Source organism: Dermacentor variabilis, chromosome 3 (genome assembly GCF_050947875.1).
Source record: "Dermacentor variabilis isolate Ectoservices chromosome 3, ASM5094787v1, whole genome shotgun sequence".
Classification (NCBI taxonomy): Eukaryota; Metazoa; Arthropoda; class Arachnida; order Ixodida; family Ixodidae; genus Dermacentor; species Dermacentor variabilis.
The window spans coordinates 30,668,021-30,674,020 of NC_134570.1; the positions used below are offsets into that span (position 1 = coordinate 30,668,021).

At 51.2% G+C, this 6,000-nt stretch overlaps 1 protein-coding gene across 15 annotated transcripts in view; it reads right to left on the minus strand.

The window, feature by feature from the left end:
- The window catches only part of LOC142575352 (uncharacterized), a 219,151-nt gene extending 215,843 nt beyond the window's left edge, over window positions 1–3,308 (minus strand). For 6 of the 15 annotated variants that reach the window (XM_075684644.1, XM_075684645.1, XM_075684649.1 and 3 more), the window contains exon 1: window positions 2,933–3,307. The gene's annotated coding sequence lies outside the window, so the exon portion shown is untranslated. Of the gene's footprint in view, window positions 1–2,932 lie in introns of all 15 variants that reach the window. The other 9 variants (XM_075684654.1, XM_075684653.1, XM_075684657.1 and 6 more) reach the window with 4 other exon arrangements.
- Between the last annotated feature and the right edge of the window lie 2,692 nt (window positions 3,309–6,000).

Genomic DNA, 6,000 nt, shown 5'->3' on the forward strand with positions numbered 1-6,000 from the left:
CAGTTCGTCCTTGAATTCCTTGAATCAAAGAAGAACGCATGAACGCCATGCACACACACAAACACTCTCGCGGACAAATCGTGCACAATAAGCCAGAGGCAACTTTATTCGGGAATCACCAAAATGAAGAGCACACGAAGAATATCCATTGTAGTAGGGAATAAGCAAGCGTTCAACAAGAATCGAAGCAGGTTGCTTCGACTATAGACCATGTTTAGCTTTCTTGTAATTTTTTTAAACACAAATGCTGACCAAGCCACGACGGAGACAGTGGCAGAGTCAAAGATTCGATGATATCGGGCAAAATATGTTCTGTCAACGCGACATATGCGCGCCTGCGGAGAACAGACCTAACGCAAGTGCTCCCAGACCGGAGCAATGTGCGAACGATTATAACATGCATGTAGAGATGTGGACCTTGTACAATAAGAGAAGAAAAAAAAGCTTCTGTCGCGCCTGACAACCCTTACATGTTAATCGAAAGGCGTGTCTGCGGTTCAAAGCAACAACAAATTATGTGTGCAGAGCATCCATTCCTAATCCAAAAGCAACAGTGTAGTTAGTATAAAAACTGATTGCGACGATGTCAAATATGAAAAACAAGCTTCTGCGATGAAATTGCAGGGACACAACCAACACAGTCAACTGCATTAAAAGACTGCAAGCGATGTCTTAGCGAAGTAACAATACGCTACTCGGCTAACGACGTACGATCATCCGGACACCTTAAAGAACTCGAAGCGAAAAGGACCAAGTTTGCAAGTTCGCATAATCGCCTGTTTCCCGAAGGAAATGTATTACGCGGAAAGCGCGCCGATATTACCAAATATAGGTAAGGTAAGGTAGGACAAGGTGGGCGCATCAAATCTATTCCACTAGGTAAGACAATCTTGCACCAAGGTGGACTAACGAGTTGTCGAGGTACCACGAAACAAAAAGGGCGAAACCGATGCTGGCGAAATTCCATCCAATAGCGCAGCACTGCAAAACGCTCTACCACAGTTGTATACAAAAATAGAAAGATCGAGAACAGGTTACACGAACATAAGTTCACAAAACCAATACAACCTGCTTGAACACGGTCACACAAGGCGGAGAATAAAGCCAAACCCAGATGCATGGAGCTCAAGATCAGATATCCAAAACACCCGAGGACGCCGTATCGATCGCAGAGCAAACCAGCGTCTACACGCCCGTGGAGGCGGCGACACGCACACGGCCGTTCACTGCTCCATTTCTCGCGTCCGCAAATGCTGCATGCCGTCACCGTGAAAGGCTGCGTCAAAACAGCGTGAACGTTTGGGTTCAATCCGCTATGGAGAACAGTCGAGATGCCGCATCACACAGCACAGCATTTGAAACCGTCGACGACCGTTCTGGGGAAGCAAGCCGGCAAGACGCACCCGCCGCAGACCGGTACGGATACTCGGGAGGACTGCCGGCTGTTTTCGTCCCGTCATGCATCGCGCGCGTGCGAGAGAGACGGAAAGCGGGAAAGGAAGGGCGGACCGACAGTTCAGTCCAGCAAGCGAGTCGCGCAAATCTACTGTTACCCCCTCCCCTCCTTTAACGCTCTTTCAGAGAAAGCTCTCGCGGTCTCTTTCCCCCACATGCATTCCCCCTGGGAACCGAGCACACATAGGCACGGCTCGGACGAGCCCCCAACTGATACCCCGCAGGAGGAAAACTACAGGCACTCGTATCAGCGGGGTGCGGCCGCAGGGAAAACGAAGGAAGCAAACGCACAAAGCGACAGCGGTGGGTGGAACACATCCGGAGCGACGGGGATTTGCGAAGAGTGCCCCCTGCCCGCTTACCCCCCTTCCGACCCCCCGTCTTTTTCGGGCCGGCTCCCAGGAAGGACTCGTGGAGCCGATAGCTGTCTGCAACAAACAGGCGAGTGGGGCATAGCAGCTGACGCAGTGAAGGGGGATGAAAAGAGGGGGGTGCAGAAAGCGAGATGGTAAGGGGGCCGAGATGCGGAGGTCGCAAGCGGATGACTTCGAAGAAAAGCTTGGCCGTGCATAAAACGGCCGTCCCCTAGCAGCCGTCGAGTGCGCTGGCTGGCGCTTATTTTGAGCGAGAGGTAAAAACTGGCCGGAGCCGATCAGATGTTCGAGCAAACTCAGCTGCGAGCCTTGCGAACATGCAGCGCCCAGTGAGCGGCCGATGCACGAACTCGCGTGTAGAAGCAGCAGCAGCAGCAGAACGGCCATTGTAGCAGACGACACAGCTGGAGGGGGCGTCCGCGGTCGCCATGGCAACCTAAGGGCCAGGTTCTGAGCGCCTCCTGTCGGGTATTGACGGTGATCTCCACTTGACAGTTTTTGCTTCGCCATGTTTTTTTCTGCGGATATTATTTAACGGCGACCGTTTTGTGTCTGCGCTTTATGCAACGACGCCTCCTCGCTCTCCGCTTCGGTCGATGCAAGCGCTCAGTCTGCCGTTGCAGCTATTTTCATTGCTCCGTCGACCGCGCCAAGGTGGTTGTGTTTGCTTCGCTGACTTCTCTCTCGCCCCTTCCCACTATGGAAATTATGACTGGGACCTCTGGTCGCTTCGTTGGTTCGTTTGTCGTCGCGTGATTATTATGCGGGACGGCAGGCAGCCAGCCGTGACCGCAGTGGCACAAAACAACTAAAGAAGTCTGAAGTCGGATATGTGCTGCAAAATCTGTAAGGCTGTCTGTCGGGCAGGGTGCCAACGTGAGGTTCGAAAATCGCAAATTTCGAAGACAGGTCGTAATAGCGATCCATGCACACGCACAACATAAATAAATAAAATTAAAGAATACGCAAAACTCGACACTATATGAGCAAACCGTGCTAGAAAAGCGTCACGAAGAGAACGTACACCGCTTCAGGCGCAGCGACATGGTACTGCTACGAAGGCAACCACGCTCGTGTAGGGAGCACATGCTTGGACGACTCACCGAAATGGCGGTGCGAGCTCCGCGAGTCGTCGTTAGATCCAAGTGGTCGTCGCTGCTTCGTGCCGGTTATCCAAAGCGAATGTGTCGCAGATATTTCACACACAGTGTTCACACACACAAGCCCCAGTGATGCCACCGAGGTTTTCGCGAAACGAAATGCGCACAGGCAGTCGACGATCCACGCGCGGCAACCAACGCTGCGGCGTCGCACCCCCAGAAAAACGCAAGAACCTCTTTCCTTCTTGAGCGTCCGCCTGGCCAACTTTCTGCGACGAAAACCCTGCCCCACTATTGGTCACCCGAGCATGTGACGTCATGTGCAGCTCGTAGTCTTCCATGATAATTGGTCCCGCCTACTCCAGCGGCATGGGAACACTGCCTGGGCGGCCCAAATTCAAGCCAATGAAGGAAGCGGTTATGCGCTGGTTCTGGCTAGCGCCTATTGGCCAGGCAAGCGCGTGGTGCTGCGCATGCGCAGAGCAGAGGAGGCCGTCTCGGGTAGAGTCCATTTTGGGGCGCCGCGGGGGAGGCGGGCTGGAGCTGCCGCGTCGTCTGCTTGTGTTTGCTTCGAACGAGGCCGTGGCGTGGCCTTTGGGAAACAGCTTCGCCGATGTTGTCGCGCTCTCCGGGCGGCCATTTGCCACGCCATTACCCCCCGTGCTCATTGTGCATTTATCGTTAGCTCTTTTTCGCTCGCCTCTGTGCTGGTGTGTGCACGAGGCTTGAAGGAGCGCCTCCGGCACATAATGAGAGCCCTTGGGTCAATCCGCAGTTGGCAAGCGTGGACCGCCGTGTTCAGTGAGAGTTGGCTGGCTGCGTGCACCGCTGCGCGCTTGCTCGCAAGCAGCTCCGAGCGGTCTAGCCTGCGCTCGGTGGACCACGTTCTGCACGTGCGCGCGCACTCGACGCCGCGCCGGTTTATTTTTGCGGGCGACTCCGGCGTATCGGCTTTCCGTTTATTTTGAGGCCCCGCTTGGGGGCCTTGTGGGAGAGCGCGTGCTCAGGCGCGCACTGGAGTTTTTTGAAACTTGGGAAAGGAACGTGAAGAATCTTGCAGCGCCTCTGGCTTTCATTCTGTAAGAAAAATTCCAACGAGAAAAGTTGCAGTTCACTAAGCTTCTGCAGCCATTTAGCGGGGTGAAAAACCAGGGGTGGGTTAAGAGACAGTCGGAAAACTCGACGCACACCAATGGTGTCAGGGTGGGGAGGACCAGAGGACAATGTTTCTGCGACCACAGATTCCCAACCATGACCGCCTTGCCGATCATGCGCGTCAGATCGTGAATATGGCCGGCAAGACGCTGCTTCGTAGTGTCCTCGGTCACGGCCGGACTAGAGGGGAGACCCCTTTCCTGGAATACTACAGGAAACTGTCATGACGGGACTAGACTAGCTGAGTACGCCCAAACGTGTTCCCGGCAAGGAGAGCGAATGTATTGTTCCCATTCAGTACAGCATTTGCAGGAATGTTGATGCACACCCGAAGGAAAAGTATTTGCCTACCAAATAACCTCGGCTACATACTAGCAGAACGAAGCATTTTTCTCATTCAGCAGCTTGGTATTTACAGGCAAATCCCTCCTTTCCCGGCCGCGCTTCGGGAAGGGTGCCTCGTGGAACGAAATGCTTTTTCATAGAGAGGAAGGGAGAACACGAGGCCTTTCCGAGAATACTGCAGGAAACTAGCTGAGGACGTCCAAACCGTGTTCACGGTAAGGAGAAGGAATGTATTGTTCCAGTTCGATAGAAATAATGTTGGTGCGCATGCGGGAGAAAAAGTGTTTTCCATCCAAATATTTTGGATCACAGAACAGCAGAAAGAAGTTTGGTTTGGTTCAGTGTCTACGGCCATGGCTCAAACCACTGCGGAGGATCGGCCATGAATCTGGCGGCAGGAGGTAACAAAGGAAGAAAAATTAAAGGGAATTTGGCTATTAGGAATGAGATGTCAAATGAATACTAATAGTTAATGTTGTTACGCTTTTTTTTTCTTGGCGAGAAAAAAATAAATAGAACACCGATAAAGTCAACATGGCAGTATTTTTGTTTCATTTACAAAAATTAAATATGGCATCAGATACGTTCTTATTGCAGTATCCCTGTGCCGACGCCCCAAGAGACAGTTTCACAAGAACCATAATGACCACTCCAAGTTGGCGAAGGGGACCTTCGAGAAGTAGTTTTCCTTGCACCTCGAGCCGACGACATTCTATAAAAAAATTTCCATGTTTTCCGGTTCATTGAAATAATAGCATTTAGCGAAAGGAGCCATACCAGACCTATTGGAATAAAAATTAAGCATTTGTATTGGGCAACGTATTCTCGTACAGGAAACTTCAATTTTTTTTGTTAGGCAACATATGCTGTGCTAAGGTAATCAAAGATGCTGGAAATGAATGTTATTCAATACACATAACTTGAGATATTCATCTTGGACAGCAAATTTGTTAAATGAAGGTCGTGTGGTCCTGAGTAGCGTGCCTTTAAGAGATGCCACCGGTTGCGCGTCTGCTGACTCCCTTAAAGTTAGGCTCGTGTGTCCTGCTATCCATGCCAAATGGATGATGCCTAAATGTTGGGGGATAGATGAAATAAAATTCTCGTAGAATGAAAGATGCATTTGGCACTCATAGAGCGAAAACAATTATCCTGGTATTAATATTGGCTCAAAGCCGGGCAGTTGGAGAAAGACCACGAGCTTAACCAAGCATTGTTCCCACTCAACGGCTTCGTGTTTATCACCACCGAATCCTGCTCTGGTGGCTTTGAACCAGCTCACCGCCTCTACTGTCCTAGAGTTCGGCGCTGGTAAAGCGTATTGATAGACAGCATACACGGTTCCGTCTTAACAAAAAAGTGCGCGAAAAAGAAGTAGACGAGAAAGAGAGAAACGTCTAGCTATTTCTCGCGCACTTTTTCATTAAGATGGAACCGCACCAACTCGCCCACCTCTCAGTTTTGATGAGCATATACGGTCCCCGGTGACCAGATGTATAGGGTAACTACGAGGACGTGCAATTTTCGCAGTAATTTTTGAGAAGCCCCCACCCCCCTCTTTTCCTTTCCTC